Source organism: Somniosus microcephalus, unplaced genomic scaffold (assembly GCF_052327205.1).
Source record: "Somniosus microcephalus isolate GS21.2 unplaced genomic scaffold, FLI_Smic_1.0 unresolved_chr4, whole genome shotgun sequence".
In the NCBI taxonomy this organism is placed as follows: Eukaryota; Metazoa; Chordata; class Chondrichthyes; order Squaliformes; family Somniosidae; genus Somniosus; species Somniosus microcephalus.
The window spans coordinates 44,492,543-44,509,373 of record NW_028225182.1 but is presented as its reverse complement, the minus strand read 5'-3'; the positions used below and the strand labels follow the sequence as shown (position 1 = coordinate 44,509,373).

General features: G+C 48.6%; 1 pseudogene; it reads left to right on the top strand.

Annotated features, from left to right (window-relative positions):
* Positions 1-258: 258 nt before the first annotated feature.
* LOC147090657 (histidine N-acetyltransferase-like) overlaps positions 259-16,831 on the top strand; it is a 29,277-nt pseudogene continuing 12,704 nt past the window's right edge.

The window sequence follows — 16,831 nt, the reverse complement described above, 5'->3', positions numbered from 1 at the left end:
TTTCGAAGTGTAGTCACTGTTGTATTGTGGGAAACGCGCCGGCCAGTTTGCACACAGCAAGCTCCCACAGACAGCAAATGTGATAATGACCAGAAATAATCTGTTTTTTTAGTGATGTTGTTATCGAGGGATAAATATTGGCCCCAGGACACCGGGGAGAACTCCCCTGGTCTTCTTCAAATTAGTGGCCGCGGGATCTTTTACGTCCACCTGAGAGAGCAGACGGGGGCCTCGGTTTAATGTCTCATCCGAAAGACTATGAGATGGTAAACCTTAGAAGATGTTGAAAGCTCCCCCACCGATGACTGACCTTAATCCCGGCCGGTCGGCCTGCAGTTTGCCCAATACTGCGCCGGACCAAACCGGCCGAGCTGCCTCCAGTTGCCCTTTTTTTAATGGGCAGGCAGCTCACCGGCTCCATTTTAACTGAGGACCGGCCGTTAAAATGGACCAGCCCTCCGGCTTCACCTCCTGGATCGTCCGCCCGCGTGTTCCACTGGCTGACCGCTCGCAAGATAAAACTCCCCGCGCAATTTCGAACCGACAAAACATCCCAATGTATTACATATATTGTACAATATTTCATTGTATTCAACATAGAATCATAGAATAGTGCAGCACAGAAGGAGGCCATTCGGCCCATCGAGTCTGCGCCGGCTCTTTCGAAGAGCAATCCAGTTAGTCCCACTCCCTCGCTCTTTCCCCATAGCCCTGCAATTTTTTCTCCTTCAAGTATTTATCCAATTCCCTTTTGAAGGCTACTATTGAATCTGTATCCACCGCCCTATCAGGCAGCGCATTCCAAATCCTAACCACTCGTTACGTAAAAAAGTTTTCCCTCCTGTCGCCCCTGGTTCTTTTGCCAATCACCTTAAACCTGTGGCCTCTGGTTATCGACCCTTCAGCCATTGTAAACAGTTGCTCGTAATTTACTCTATCTCAACCCTTCATGATTTTGAACACGTCTGTCAAATCTTCTCTTAGCCTTCTCTACTCTAAGGGGAACAAGCCCAGTTTCTCCAGTCTATCCACATAACTGTCATCCTTCATCCCTCGACCCATTCTAGTAGATCTCTCCTGCACCCTCTCCGAAGCCGTCACGCCCTTCCTAAAGTGTGGTGCCCAGAATTGGACCTGATTCTCCAGGTGGGAAGCCCAGGGTCCCGTATACTTCTCCATTCTTACCCCAGATGCAATCTCCAATCATACCCCAAATACGCTCTCCAGCTCAAGTCAGTATCTCGAGGAGAGGAGAGATTGAATAGAGAATGAGAAAAGTCTCAACCCTGACTCTACCTACAAGTGCTTCATTGACCGAGATTGCCTCCATGGAGATAAATTCATTCTCTATCTAAATCCTTCATGATTTTAAACACCTCCATTAAATCTCCTCTTAGCCTTCTCCGCTCCAAGGAGAACATTGCATTATATTGTATGTAGCCAAGTGGGAAAATGCAGTGAATATTTAAGTCCACTAGATGGCGCGGTTCATTTTCCCCTTTAGAATTTGAAAAAAGGAGAAAAGGTTTATGGGAAGGGCCATGTGATGCCAAAGGAACCTCCCCTTTCTTCACAGCCTCCATTTTCTAGATCCAGCGTGGGGGGTGTGCTCTGAGGAGAGTTGGGGTGAATATGACTTTTTAAATGAACTTAGTCTGCGTAAAGTACAACTAAAACAGCATTTAGTGCAGCCAGACATAGTTTTAAAGTGATATTGTTTCCCAAATCACTCGATATCACGGGGATGCTTGTAGATTGTCCCACCATGTGCTGGTGTTAACCTTTGTTAAAATTGTTGTTGAGTCCTTGGGGCTACGTTTCGAACGAGTTTAATACTTTCTGTTTGCTTGTAAGAGGTGACAAGTGATAACGGGACATACGAATGTATGGTATGATATGTTTTGTTTTGTATAATGATTGTTAGTTAATTAACTGCCTTCACCTGTGGTTTGCCTCATGTTCTGTTTTGCAGCAAGCCACTGCCGTATTTTGTCGACTGTGTTTTATGTATTTACAATTTCATCCTAAACCTAGACCCAAGTTATTAATACAGAATAAAAAACCCCAAAAAACGAAAGTTCGTGTCCTGTGCTGCTCCATTTCGCCAGGCTACACATTTTGGTACCAGGAGTGGGGTCTGTTAGCTTGGAGTTTCTCAGGTTTGGGAAAGTTACATAAAATACGGCAGTGGGGGAAGAGCGGTGTGGTGCCAAGTGGACCTGGAGACGGACGGAGAGTGCTGCCTGGGGTTGCTAAGGAGGACCAGACCAGACAGACGGGATCCAGAGGGCGCCAGGACCAATCTGGGAGAGGACCCATCAAGGCACCGAGGAGGGACACCATTGGAGAAGAATCGTCGCAGCGGCCATCCCATTCAGTGACTGTCAGGGACTTGTGAACTGAGTCAAAATGTTAGACCCTCCTGAGGAGGCGGGTGGAGCTCACAATTCGGATGGTGAGGACAATACCTCTAGTGTGGGTGAGGGCGACCAGATAGATGAACTCAAGGCACAGATTTCAGAGTTGAAAAAAAACCATGACCAAGCAATGGCAATTATTGCCACTCTAGGTAATGGGGCAACCAAGTCATATGTGTATGTACCCAGAGAGCGTCAGATCCAACCATTCAGTGGTGAGGTATCCAAAGATAGTCGTTCAGTTGATGAGTTCATTGAAGAGGTTGAAAGTGTACTACGAGCTAGAGATCAGACTCCTGCAGAGCAGGTAGATTTCATTCGATCTTTGTTGAGGGGGGCAGCCCTACAGGAAATTAGGTTACGGTTGGGTGGAGAGTCTAAGCAGCCCAGTGACCTGTTCAGTTACCTAAGGGGGGCTTTCACCGAAAAACGCAGTGAGTCCCAGCTGTTAGAAACTTTCTATGGACGCAAGCAAGAAGAGGGTGAAGATTTCCGAGAATACTCACATGCACTCTCTCAGATTATTAGAACTTTGGTAAAGCAATCACCTGATGCTGTGCCGGACACAAAACGGGTTGTCAGAAACAGATTTGTTGATGGTGTTAGAGATCCCTCACTCCGGAGAGAGTTGCGCAAGTTTGTACGAGACAACCCCCAGTCTACCCTGTTCGATGTACGTGAGGAAGCTGTCTTATGGTCCTTAGAAGACCAGCCCTGTAGCACTAAAGTTGCAAAGAGCAAGAATGTAGTGTGTGACAGTACGGGGAGGGATCTTCAGTGTTCTGCCATTGGGGTACCAGGCAGCCAGGCTGTCACTTTACAGGATGTTCTTAAAGTGGTGGCGGAACAGGGTAAAGCTATCGGGGAACTAACAGAGGCAGTACGGGGTCTTGCTCTTCAGAAGGAAAACACGGGTAATGACAAGGTTGGGAAACCTAGAGCCAAGCCAAAGTTCACTGATGAAGGTCAGCCTATTTGCTTTAAGTGTAACGGGGCGGGGCACATTGCCAAACAGTGTCCTCAGAAGCACGAGGTAGCAAACACATCCACCAATGCTGGCTGGGGTGCAGGAAAACTAACTCCCTCGATTGCCATGAGCTGGGCAATGCGAGGAAAACCTGCAGGCTCTCAGAACAGTACTGGTATTCGTGACAGATTTCTTGACCGTGCAGTAGGTAAATGTCCAGTAGTAGATCTCAAGATTGGGGGGGTTACTGCTAACTGTTTACTGGATACCGGGAGCCAAGTCAGCACTATTACTGAAGTTTTTTTCAGAGAGCACTTACTTGGGAGGGATGAGGATATGCTGCCTACAACCGGGTGGCTTAAGATCACTGCCGCCAACGGGTTGGACATTCCCTACTTGGGCTACCTTGAGTTAGACGTTGAAACTATGGGCATAACCTTACCCGAATGTGGTTTCCTGGTAGTCAAAGAGCATCAGCAGTCACAGCCTGCAGCACCAGGTCTTATTGGTATGAACATCATCAGCCGATGCAGACAACTAGTTCATGCTGAGTTTGACACTACTCTAGGGGGAAAGTTGGATTCAGATTGGAGGGAAGCATTTCAGCAAGTACAACAGTGTAACATCACTCCAAAGTCATCTTCTGTCCGTGTAGCTGGTAGGGGTGCTGTACATGTGCCTGCGTCTTCCATAGCTACAGTCTATGTAAAGGGACTTAAAACTCAGTCAGGTGGCAGCACTAAAATGCTGTTGGAGCCAGGTAACACACCATTGCCAGGTGGCCTGGTAGTTGTCCCCACTCTAGTTGAATCAAAGGGACATTTATTTCCAGTGCAGGTGGTAAATTTCTCTGAGGAGGATGTGTGGTTAAGCCCCAGGACCAGGCTTGGTATTCCGACTCAGGCAGAGTGTGTAGACAAGGACTCCTGTGAGGTGCGATTTCAACGCATCTCCGCTGACACAGAGGAAGTAACTGTTGGCAGAAAAGAAGGACAGATGACAGACCAAGACATTCAGTTGCTTTTGGACAAACTACACATAGGTGGCATACAGGGCCAACAAGCAGAGTTAGGTGCACTTTTAGCCAGGTATTCGGAAGTATTTGCTTTTAAGGATGAGGACCTAGGCTACACTGATAAAGTTGAGCATGAGATTAACTTGGTAGATGACGCACCAGTTACAGAGCCATACCGTCGTATCCCACCTACACTGTACAAAGAGGTGAGGGACCACATCACTAAGCTTTTAAGAAAGCGTGTCATCCAGGAGAGCAATAGTTCATACGCTTCACCCATAGTGGTAGTTCGTAAGACTGATGGAGACATACGACTATGTGTTGACTTTAGGAAACTAAACTCAAAAACCAGACGTGACGCATTTCCTTTGCCCCGCATTGACGAGAGTTTTGATGCCCTTCATGGTGCAAAGTTCTTCTCGACCATTGATCTTGCAAGTGGGTACCACCAGGTTGCTGTTCGTGAAAGTGACAGGCCTAAGACTGCTTTTACAACTCCTTTTGGCCTTTTTGAGTACCTCAGAATGCCTTTTGGTGTCTGTAATGGACCTGCAACTTTTCAACGACTTATGCAAGCGACTATGAGCAACTTAGTGTTCCACATCCTATTAGTGTATTTAGATGACATCCTTGTGTTCTCTCAGACCTTCCCGGACCATTTAGAGAGGCTTGAGACAGCTCTAAGACGACTGAAAGAGACAGGGTTGAAAGTAAAGCTTGAAAAGTGTCACTTCCTGCAGCAGGAAGTCAGGTTCCTTGGGCATCAAATTTCAGGGGAGGGTATAGGGACAGATCCAGAGAAAATTGCCGCCGTAAAGAAGTGGCCGGTCCCCAGTACAGTCAAAGATCTGAGGTCATTTCTTGGTTTCTGTAGTTATTACAGGAGGTTCATTGAGGATTTTTCTAAACGAGCTGGCCCTCTCCATGACGTAGTCAATGCATGCCTTAGGGAAGACAGCCCAGCAAAAGCAAAACGGTTGTTTGAAGGTTCATGGACAGCTGCGTGCCAAGCTGCTTTCGAACAGCTGAAAGAAAAGCTGATCAGTGCTCCAGTGTTAGGTTACGCAGATTTCACTCAGCCTTTTATTGTAGAGACGGATGCCAGTAACCTAGGATTAGGTGCCATCCTCCACCAGCAGCAGGGAGATAGGAAGAGAGTGATAGCATATACCAGTAGGAGGCTCCGTAATGCTGAAAGAAATGACAGAAACTACAGCAGTATGAAACTAGAGCTCCTCGCCCTCAAATGGGCTGTTTCAGAGAAATTTCGAGGTTACCTTCTAGGTTCCAAGTTCACTGTCATAACAGATAACAACCCCCTGTGTCACCTTTCTACAGCTAAGTTAGGTGCTGTTGAGCAAAGATGGGTGGCTCAGTTAGCTGTTTTTGACTTTGACGTCAAGTACCGCCCAGGCCGCTGTAATGCAGCAGCAGATGCCCTCTCTAGGCAGCCGTTAGCAGGGGAGCCCGAATCAGACAGTGGGGATGCAGACTATGATGGTTGTGTGGCCATATGTAATGTCACTCACAAGGGAACAGCTCTAGGACCAGACTTAGGGACAGCAGGAGTCAAGTGCTGTAAAGTCAGACAGATCCGTGTTTCGGATGCAGAAGAAAGTACTGAGCGTAGTGAGTTGCAGGGTAACACACCAACACTTCCCGGTTACTCTAAAGAGGAACTACGTAAGTTTCAAGACACAGACCCCACCCTCAGCGTGTTTAGGAAGTTTTGGGGTGAGCAGCGAAGGCCAACTTACAAGGAGAGGTCGCAGTTATCCAAGCTAGTATTATCCACGTTAAAGCAGTGGCCTCGTATTTGTGAGCAAGATGGTTTGTTGTACCGTGTAATCGAGGATGTCCATGTTGGTGAGTGTCACCAGCTACTACTGCCCTCTTGTTTGAAAGAAGTCGTGCTTGAAGGTGTGCATGATCGTATGGGCCATCAGGGAATAGAGCGCACACAGAACCTTTTGAGACAGAGATGTTTTTGGGTTGGGATGTATGGGGATGTGGAACAGTGGGTCAAGAAATGCGAGAGGTGTGTTTTGACAAAAATGCCCCACCCCAAGATACATGCCCCTATGAAATCATTTCTAGCCTCCCGGCCCCTTGAAGTAGTTGCTGTAGATTTCACCATGCTGGAACCGGCCTCCGATGGTCGTGAGAATGTGTTAGTGGTGACCGATGTTTTCACTAAATTCACACAAGCCTTCCCTACTCGGGACCAAAAGGCTGATACCACGGCAAAAGTCCTTCTCAAAGAGTGGTTCATGAAGTATGGGGTCCCAGAAAGATTGCATTCAGACAGAGGTCGAAATTTTGAGAGTGAAATCATTGCCGAGCTGTGTAAGCTTTATGGTGTAAAGAAAACCCGCACTACCCCACACCACCCAGAAGGAAATGCTCAATGTGAGAGATTCAACAGATCTTTACATGATCTTTTGCGTACACTGCCTCCAGAAAAGAAGCGCCGCTGGCCTGAGCACTTATCTGAGTTGGTGTATGCCTACAATGTAACACCCCATGCTACGACTGGCTACTCACCGTACTATCTGCTTTTCGGGGTTCATCCACACCTTCCTGTAGATGCTTTATTAGGTCAGGAGCAAGTGTTAGACAAGAAACATGAGTGGTTGGTTGTCCACCAAGAGCGTTTGAAGGAGGCACATGCAAGGGCAAGAGAGTACACTGAAAAGAAATCAGCTCAAAGAATTGAACTTAACAAAGACCAAGTGTACTGTCCAACCATTGAGGTGGGTCAGTTGGTATACTTACGACACAGGCCTTTGGGTAGGAACAAAATTCAGGATGCTTGGGGTCTTACTGTGTACAGAGTGGTGGAGGTACAGGGTACTACACATGCAGTTGAGCCTGTAGAGGGCGGTCCTTGAAAAAGGGTCCATAGAGTTAATCTTAGGCCATGTGTTACCCCTGTCCCTGAGCCTAGGCGGACGAGAACCAAGTCCCCTGTCACCGTACCCCCTGTCACTCTTTTGACAGAATCGTTGCCAGAGCCCTCTGATACTGAGTTTGTTGTGGTAGAGGAAGTCACCTATCCAGAGTTAACTCAGGAGGAAAAAGTAAACAATGATCCTGTTGGTAACGCCCAAGATGTACAGGAATCAGAGGCTGTTTCTGAGCCAGAGCATTCAGATCCTTCTGAGTGTGGGACTGAGGTTGAGGTACCCATTCCGGCTCCTCGCAGAACTAAAAGAGCCAATGCTGGGGTAAACCCTAACCCATACCATTTGCCTCAGTCAGCCTGTAATGCAGTCTCACTCAGTCCTGAGGTGTTCTCTCATGTTTTATCGAGTCTGGGTACTGCATTTTTTCGAGAAGCTGTAAAAGAAGTGAAAAATGGGTGCTAAGTCACCGAGGACGTTGACTTTAAAGCAGGGGAGAATGTAGCCAAGTGGGAAAATGCAGTGAATATTTAAGTCCACTAGATGGCGCGGTTCATTTTCCCCTTTAGAATTTGAAAAAAGGAGAAAAGGGTTATGGGTAAGGCCATGTGATGCCAAAGGAACCTCCCCTTCACAGCCTCCATTTTCTAGATGCAGCGTGGGGGGTGTGCTCTGAGGAGAGTTGGGGTGAATATGACTTTTGAAATGAACTTAGTCTGCGTAAAGTACAACTAAAACAGCATTTAGTGCAGCCAGACATAGTTTTAAAGTGATATTGTTTCCCAAATCACTCGATATCACGGGGATGCTTGTAGATTGTCCCACCATGTGCTGGTGTTAACCTTTGTTAAAATTGTTGTTGAGTCCTTGGGGCTACGTTTCGAACGAGTTTAATACTTTCTGTTTGCTTGTAAGAGGTGACAAGTGATAACGGGACATACGAATGTATGGTATGATATGTTTTGTTTTGTATAATGATTGTTAGTTAATTAACTGCCTTCACCTGTGGTTTGCCTCATGTTCTGTTTTGCAGCAAGCCACTGCCGTATTTTGTCGACTGTGTTTTATGTATTTACAATTTCATCCTAAACCTAGACCCAAGTTATTAATACAGAATAAAGAACCCCAAAAAACGAAAGTTCGTGTCCTGTGCTGCTCCATTTCGCCAGGCTACATGTATAATGTAATTTTACAGTATAATATTGTTGCGTTCATTTTGCTCATCCTTTGATCAATGCAGTACAAAACTACTTAGAATATTGAAAATGCAATGGTTCAGTGACACTATATTCACAGCCGGTTTAACGACATTTTGCATTATTTGTATAAAAGAGATTTGAGATTTTTTTTGGCCTAGATGTTAACCTCTCCCCGCTGTATTAGAAGGTCATGGTTCAAGTTCCACTCTAGATACTTGAGCACATAATCTAGGGTGACCTTTCTGTGCCGTACCGAGGGAGGGGCCGTCTTTCGGGTGCGACGTTAAAGCGAAGCCCCGTCTGCCCTCTCAGGCGGACGTAAAAGATCCCGTGGCCACTATTTAAAGAGCAGGCGAGTTCTCCTGGGCAAGATTTATCTCTCAATCAACATCGCTGAAAAAAAATATTTTCGTCTCCAATTTGTCTCCATGCTCCGACCTTCCACTCATCTCAACTCCAAACCCTCCTGCCTCCAGGGAACGGGAGCGTTTTGGGATCCGCACTTGTCTGAGCGCACCGGGAAGACGATTCATGGACTGGCCCCGAGTGAGGAGATGCCCTACAAGAGGGTTAAGTTGCATGAGACGACTTTCATAACGCTTGTTGACTCAACTGCCATCTATTGGCCCAGATATGAACTATCAAGCATAAATAATCTGGGCTTGTTCCGTCTGAGTGACAACAATAACAACAACCTGTGCTTATATGGTGCCTTTAACACAGTAAAACATCCTGAGGCACTTCACAGGAGCGATTATCAAATAAAATTTGGCACCGAGCCACATAGGGGGATATTAGGACAGGTGACCAAAAGCTTGGTCAAAGAGATAGGGCTAAAAATTCAGTTTGGGGCGCCAAGCTCGCCTGGGTGCCGGAATTACCGCTGCGCGCGGAGCCACTTGCGCCATCCGGATAGTCAGTTTCTGCGCCCCAAATGGAAGCGGGCCGCTAATCGAGGCTTCCCGCGCCCCACTTGGGGCTCTGAAACTGAATATCGGCGCGCTAAGGGCCGCAGCGCCACATGCTGCGGTACTGCAGGCCTTCCTCCCACTGTTAAGGGGGAGGTGCCTGCAACAGCGCGATCCCCGCTCGCGAGTGCCGGCAAATGAGCCCGGCACCAAGGAGAAGTGCCGGGCTCTCGGGAAACAGCCGGCAATGCCGCGGGGCGGGGGGGGGGGTGTAGGAGGCCGGGGACGGAGGTGCTGGCAGGCGGCTGCCGAAAAAGCGGCCGGCCGCACCTCCACCTTAACTAGCACCACTACCGCCACAGGTAGGCCCCTGTGTACCGGTCGCTATTTGCGGCCGGCGCTGAAGAGGCGGGCGCGACCAAATATGGTCATTGGGGTGGGAGCGGGGCGCTGCGCACACCGATGACGTCATCGGTGGCGGCGCAGCGCTACAGGCTAACGCCGCCATTAGCGCCCCGCTAAATATCGCGGTAGGTGTGGCCAGTGGCGCAAAAGCCACTGAGTGGCCTCTTTGGGCGCAAACTGGTGGCGCAGCCCACTGAATTTCTAGGCCAAGGGGTTTAAGGAATGTCTTAAAGAGAGGTAAGAGGTGGAGAGGTTTAGGGAGGGAATTCCAGAGCTATGGGCCGAGGCAACTGAAGGCATGGCCGCCAATGGTGGAGCGATTATAATCAGGGATGCTCAAGAGGGGAGAATTGGAGGAGCGCAGATATCTCGGGGGGGTTGTGGGGCTGAAGGAGATTACAGAGATAGGGAGGAGGCGAGGGCCATGGAGGGATTTGAACACAAGGATGAGAATTTTGAAATCGAGGCATTGCTTAACCGGGAGCCAGTGTAGGTCAGCGAGCACAGGGGTTGATGGGTGAACGGGACATAGTCCGAGTTAGGACACGGGCAGCTGAGTTTTACATGACCTCAAGTTTATGTAGGGTAGAATGTGGGAGGCCAGCCAGGAGTGCTTTGGATTAGTCAAGACAGGAAGTACATAGGCCAGTCTACGAAACCAGTAAAAGGTAAACAATAGCAGAGACAGTCCATAAAAACATTTTTTATATTCGTCCCTGGGATGTGGGCATCACTGGCAAGGCCAGCATTTATTGCCCGTCCCTAGTTGCCCTTGAGAAGGTGGTGGTGAGCCGCCGCCTTGAACCGCTGCAGTCTGTCGACTGAAGGTGCTCCCACAGTGCTGTTAGGGAGGGAGGTCCAGGATTTTGACCCAGCGACGATGAAGGATCGGCAATATACTTCTAAGTCAGGATGGTGTGTGACTTGGAGGGGAACTTGGGGGTGGTCGTGTTCCCATGCACCTGCTGCCCTTGTCCTTCTAGGTGGTGGAGGTCGCGGGTTTGGGAGGTGCTGCCGAAGAAGCCTTGGCGAGTTGCTGCAGTGCATCTTGTAGATGGTACACACTGCAGCCACGGTGTGCCGGTGGTGGAGGGAGTGAATGTTTAAGGTGGTGGATGGGGTGCCAATCAAGCGGGACTGCTTTGTCCTGGATGGTGTCGAGCTTCTTGGAATGAAAGGCTAGTATCAGTAATAGTGATGATGAAACTATGAGATTGTTGTAAAAACAAAAGAAAAATACTGTGGATGCTGGAAATCTGAAATAAAAACAGAAAATGCTGGGAACACTCAGCAGGTCAGGCAGCATCTGTGCAGAGAGAAACAGAGTTAACGTTTCAGGTCAATAACCCTCCGTCAGAACTCTTGTTGTGGATGGCTGTAAAAACCCATCTGGTTCACTAATGTCCTTTAGGGAAGGAAATCTGCCATTCATAGCCGGTCTGGCCGATATGTGACTCCAGACCCACAGCAATGTGGTTGACTCTTAACTGCCCTCTGAAATGGCCTAGCAAGCCACTCAGTTGTCAAGAAGGCGGCTGAAGGGCAATTAGGGATGGGCAATAAATGCTGGCATTGCCAGCGACGCTGCCTGCGAATGAATAAACAACAAACAGTTGTACGCAGGCTGCTCCTGACACTCAGACTGACCGTATGCTGGACACACGTCAAGAAATGCAACTCACCGAATATTCCGTTCTAATAATAATCTGCTTTTTATTTCCGTGGCCGACAGAAAAGGCCAAAAGCACAGCCGGGGCCGTCTCAGTCGGAGCTGGACTTTTTGTCTGGCTACGGAAGAGGACTTTGAACAGGTTCAGTCAATTTACATCAATGAGACAGGTTACGTGGGAAGCACCGACATTACTGGCTCCAAGCGAGAAACCAGATGGTCATTTTGGCCAGACGGAACAGCCGAGTGGTGGGTTCCACTTCTCTCGGACGACAGTTAACTCTTAGAATTGTTAAAATATTAGAATCATAGAATAGCACAAAACAGAAAGAGGCCATTCGGCCCATCGAGTCTGCGCCGGCTCTTTCGAAGAGCAATCCAGTTAGTCCCACTCCCCCGCTCTTTCCCCATATCCCTGCAATTTTTTCTCCTTCAAGTATTTATCCAATTCCCTTTTGAAGGCCACTATTGAATCTGTTTCCAGCACCCTATCAGGCAGTGCGTTCCAAATCCTAACCACACGTTGCGTAAAAAAGTTTTTCACCCTATCGCCTCTTGTTCCTTTGCCAATCACCTTAAATCTGTGCCCTTGGTTATCGACCCTTCAGCTATTGGAAACAGTTTCTCTTTATTTACTCTGTCTAAACCCTTCATGATTTTAAACACCTCCGTCAAATCTCTTCTTAGCCTTCTCTGCTCCAAGGAGAACAAGCCCAGCTTCTCCAGTCTATCCATGTAACTGTAATCCCTCATCCCTGGAACCATTCTAGTCAATCTCTTCTGTACCCTCTCCAATGCCTTCACGTCCTTCCTAAAGTGTGGCACCCAGAATTCTCTTTATAAATTTAATAATAAAAAATCTGTTATTCTGAGACTGTGACCATTGGTTCTAGGCTCCCCAGCCAGGGGAAACATCCTCCCTGCATCTACCCTGTCAAGCCCTGTAAGAAATTTATAGGTTTCAATGAGATTGCCTCTCATTCTTTTAAACTCTAGAGAATATCGGCCTAGTCTACTCGATCTCACTTCATAAGACAATTGGACAATTGGCCTTTATTGCAAGGGGGTTGGAGTTTAAGAGTGAGGAGGTCTTGTTACAATTGTACGGGGCCTTGGTGAGACCAAACCTGGAGTACTGTGCACAGTTCTGGTCTCCTTATCTAAGGAAGGATATACTTGCCTTGGAGGCGGTGCAACGAAGGTTCACCAGATTGATTCCTGGGATGAGAGGGCTGTCCTATGATGAGAGATTGAGTAGAATGGGCCGATACTCTCTGGAGTTCAGAAGAATGAGAGGTGATCTCATTGACACATACAAGATTCTGAAGGGCATTGACAGGGTCATAGGGCTGAAAATTCAGTAGGGTTAGCGCCCATTTTGCGGCGCTAGAGGGCCTAGCGCCGCAATGATAGCCGTTTCTGAAATTCACTTCGGCGCTGCCATTGGCGTTAGCCGGTTGCGCTGCGCCGGCACCGATGACGTCATTGGTGTGCGCAGCGTCCCGGTTGCCGTGGCAACGCGCCCGAATGCCGAAATTCAGTTGCGGCCGCCTCGCCCGTGGCAGCCGCAACTAAGACTCTGGCAACCGAGTCTTACACAAGTTAGCGCCGGCGCATTAAGGTCGCGCGGCGGCCGGCCGCTTTCCCGCCGGCCGCCTGCCCGCACCTCCCTCCCCGGACTCCTCCACCCCCCCCCCGCGGAACAGATGCGTCTGGCCTGCAAGCCCGGCACTTGTCCGAGGTGCCGGGCTCATTTTTGAAAAAATCAAACGGCCAGCGATCGGGTGAAGGCAGCGCCTCCTTAACGGGAGGAGGAGGCCTGCACTTCCCCAGCCTGCCGCACCGCATCGGGTGCCGCAGCGCCGGATTAGCGCCGCAATGCGGCACTCAGCGCCCATTGGGAGGCACTCACGCCCGCCAGTAGCGCCGGCAGCCGTCTGGGCGCGGCGCTACTGAATTTTTGGCGCGCGCAAGGGAATTAGCGCCGGCGCTAAATTTCCGGCGCTAAAGCCCTGGCGCGGCGTCAACTCAATTTCTAGGCCATAGAGTCATAGAGTCATAGAGTAATACAGCACGGATAGAGGCCCTTCGGCCCATCATGTCCGTGCCGGCCATCAAGCCCTGTCTAATCTAATCCCATATTCCAGCATTTGGTCCGTAGCCTTGTATGTTATGGCATTTCAAGTGCTCATCCAAATGCTTCTTAAATGTTGTGAGGGTTCCTGCCTCCACAACCCTTTCAGGCAGTGAGTTCCAGACTCCAACCACCCTCTGGGTGAAAAAGTTCTTTCTCAAATCCCCTCTAAACCTCCCGCCCTTTACCTTGAATCTATGCCCCCTAGTTATTGACCCTTCTACTAAGGGAAAAAGCTCCTCAGTATCCATCCTATCTATGCCCCTCATAATTTTGTACACCTCAGTCATGTCCCCCCTCAGCCTCCTCTGCTCCAAGGAAAACAAACCCAATCTGCCCAGTCTTTCTTCATAGCTGAAGCGCTCCAGCCCTGGTAACATCCTGGTGAATCTCCTCTGCACCCTCTCCAAAGCGATCACATCCTTCCTGTAGTGTGGCGACCAGAACTGCACACAGTATTCCAGCTGTGGCCTAACCAGTGTTTTATACAGCTCCATCATAACCTCCTTGCTCTTATATTCTATGCCTCGGCTAATGAAGGCAAGTATCCCATATGCCTTTTTTGCCACCTTATCCACCTGTTCGTCCGCCTTCAGGGATCTGTGTACTTGCACACCCAGATCCCTCTGCCCCTTCGTCTTGCCTAGGGTCTTACCATTCATTGTGTATTCCCTTGCCTTGTTAGTCCCCCCAAAGTGCATCACCTCGCACTTTTCCGGGTTAAATTCCATTTGCCACTGTTCCGCCCATCTGACCAACCCATCTATATCGTCCTGCAGACTGAGGCTACCCTCCTCGCTATTTACCACCCTACCAATTTTTGTATCATCCGCGAACTTACTGATCATACCTTTTACATTCATACCCAAGTCATTAATGTAGACCACAAACAGCAAGGGACCCAGCACCGATCCCTGTGGCACCCCACTGGCCACAGGCTTCCAGTCACAAAAACAACCTTCGACCATCACCCTCTGCCTTCTGCCACTAAGCCAGTTTTGTATCCAATGTGCCAAGGCACCCTGGATTCCATGGGCTCTTACCTTCTTGACCAGTCTCCTGTGCGGGACTTTATCGAAGGCCTTACTGAAATCCATGTATACCACATCCACTGCGTTATCCTCATCCACACACCTAGTCACCCCCTCAAAAAATTCAATCAAATTAGTCAGACATGATCTTCCCTTGACAAAGCCATGTTGACTATCCCTGATTAATCCTTGTCTCTCCAAGTGGAGACTAATTTTGTCCCTCAGAATTTTTTCCAATAATTTCCCTACCACTGATGTTAGGCTCACTGGCCTGTAGTTCCCCGGTTTTTCCCTACTTCCCTTCTTGAATAATGGTACTACATTAGCGGTTCTCCAGTCCTCTGGCACATCCCCTGTGGCCAGAGAGGTCCTGAATATATGTGTTAGAGCCCCCGCAATCTCTTCCTTTGCCTCACACAGCAGCCTGGGATACATTTCATCCGGGCCTGGGGATTTATCCATTTTTAGGCCTGCTAAAACCGCCAATACCTCCTCCCTCTCGATGTTAATATGTTCGAGCATATCACAGTCCCCCCGCCCTATTTCTATGTCTACATCGTCCTCCTCCATAGTGAAAACAGATGCAAAAAATTCATTTAGAACCCCTCCTACATCTTCCGGCTCCACACACAGATTGCCACTTTTGTCCCTAATGGGCCCTATTTTTTCCCTAGTTATCCTCTTACCCTTAATATACTTATAAAACATCTTAGGATTTTCCTTTATTTTGCTCGCCAGTGTTATTTCATGGCCCCTCCTTGATCTCCTAATTTCTTTTTTAAGTATCCCCCTGCACTTTTTGTACTCCTCTAGGGCTTCCTCCGTCTTTAGCCTTTTGTATCTGCCAAAAGCCCTCCTTTTTTTCCTAATCCATTCTCGTATATCCCCTGACATCCAAGGTTCCCTGTGGTTTTTGGAACCACCCTTGGCCTTTACGGGAACATGTTGCCATTGTATGATCTCAATCTCCCTTCTGAAAGCCTCCCATTGCTCCGATGCGGATTTTCCTACAAGTAGCTGATCCCAGTCCATTTTGGCCAGGTCCTGCCTTATCCTGTTAAAATCGGCCTTCCCCCAATTTAGAACCTTTATTTCCGGCCCATCCCTGTCCTTTTCCATGACCACCTTAAATCTTACCATATTATGGTCACTGTCACCAAAGTGCTCACCTACTAGCACTTCTTCCACTTGGCCGGCCACATTCCCTAGAATTAGGTCCAGTACCGCCCCCTCTCTTGTAGGACTTTCTACATGCTGGCTCAAAAAGCTCTCCTGGATGCACTTTAAGAATTCTACACCCTCTGAGCCTTTCACACTTTGACTATCCCAGTAGATGCTGAGAGGTTGTTTCCCCTGGCTGGAGAGTCTAGAACTAGGGGGCATAGTCTCAGGATAAGGGGTCGGCCATTTAAGACCGAGATGAGGAGGAATTTCTTCACTCAGAGGGTTGTGAATCTTTGGAATTCTCTACCCCAGAGGGCTGTGAATGCTGAGTCTTTGAGTATATTCAAGGCTGAGATAGAGAGATGTTTGGACTCGAGGGGAATCAAGGGATATGGAGATTGGGCGGGTAAGTGGAGTTGAGGGCCGATGATCAGCCATGATCTTATTGAATGGCGGAGCAGGCTCGAGGGGCCGAATGGTCCATTCCTGCTCTTACTTCTTTTGTTCTTGTGTTCTTAATCTCCCCATTCCAGGAATCAGTCTAGTGAACCTTTGTTGCACACCGTCTATGGCAAGTATTTCTAAGGCAAGTCTCACTTTCCATCTCCCATGTTCCGACGAGAGTCATCTCCTCCAAACCCCTGCCCCCCCACCTGACTGGTGGTGCAGAAAACAATCACCAGCTCAGCAAAGAAACGGGCCCCCTGCTTGCATTTACCTTCCATTCAACAACAACAACAACTTGTGTTTATGTGGCGCCTTTAACGTCGTAAAACGTCCCACGGCGCTGCACAGGAGTATTTTAAGACAAAAAATTTGACGCCATTCATTCATGATGCTGCTTTCTGCTCATTTGAAAATGGCAGTTCAAATTCCACATGTATCCAACTCAACCACGCCAAAACATCACTTACCCACGCTCACCTTCCAATCACAGTGACTTCGACAAAATGACCCTAATTCAATACTGTCTCTCTGCTCTGAGATGTTAGGCAAAAGACCATCACCAGACACACAGC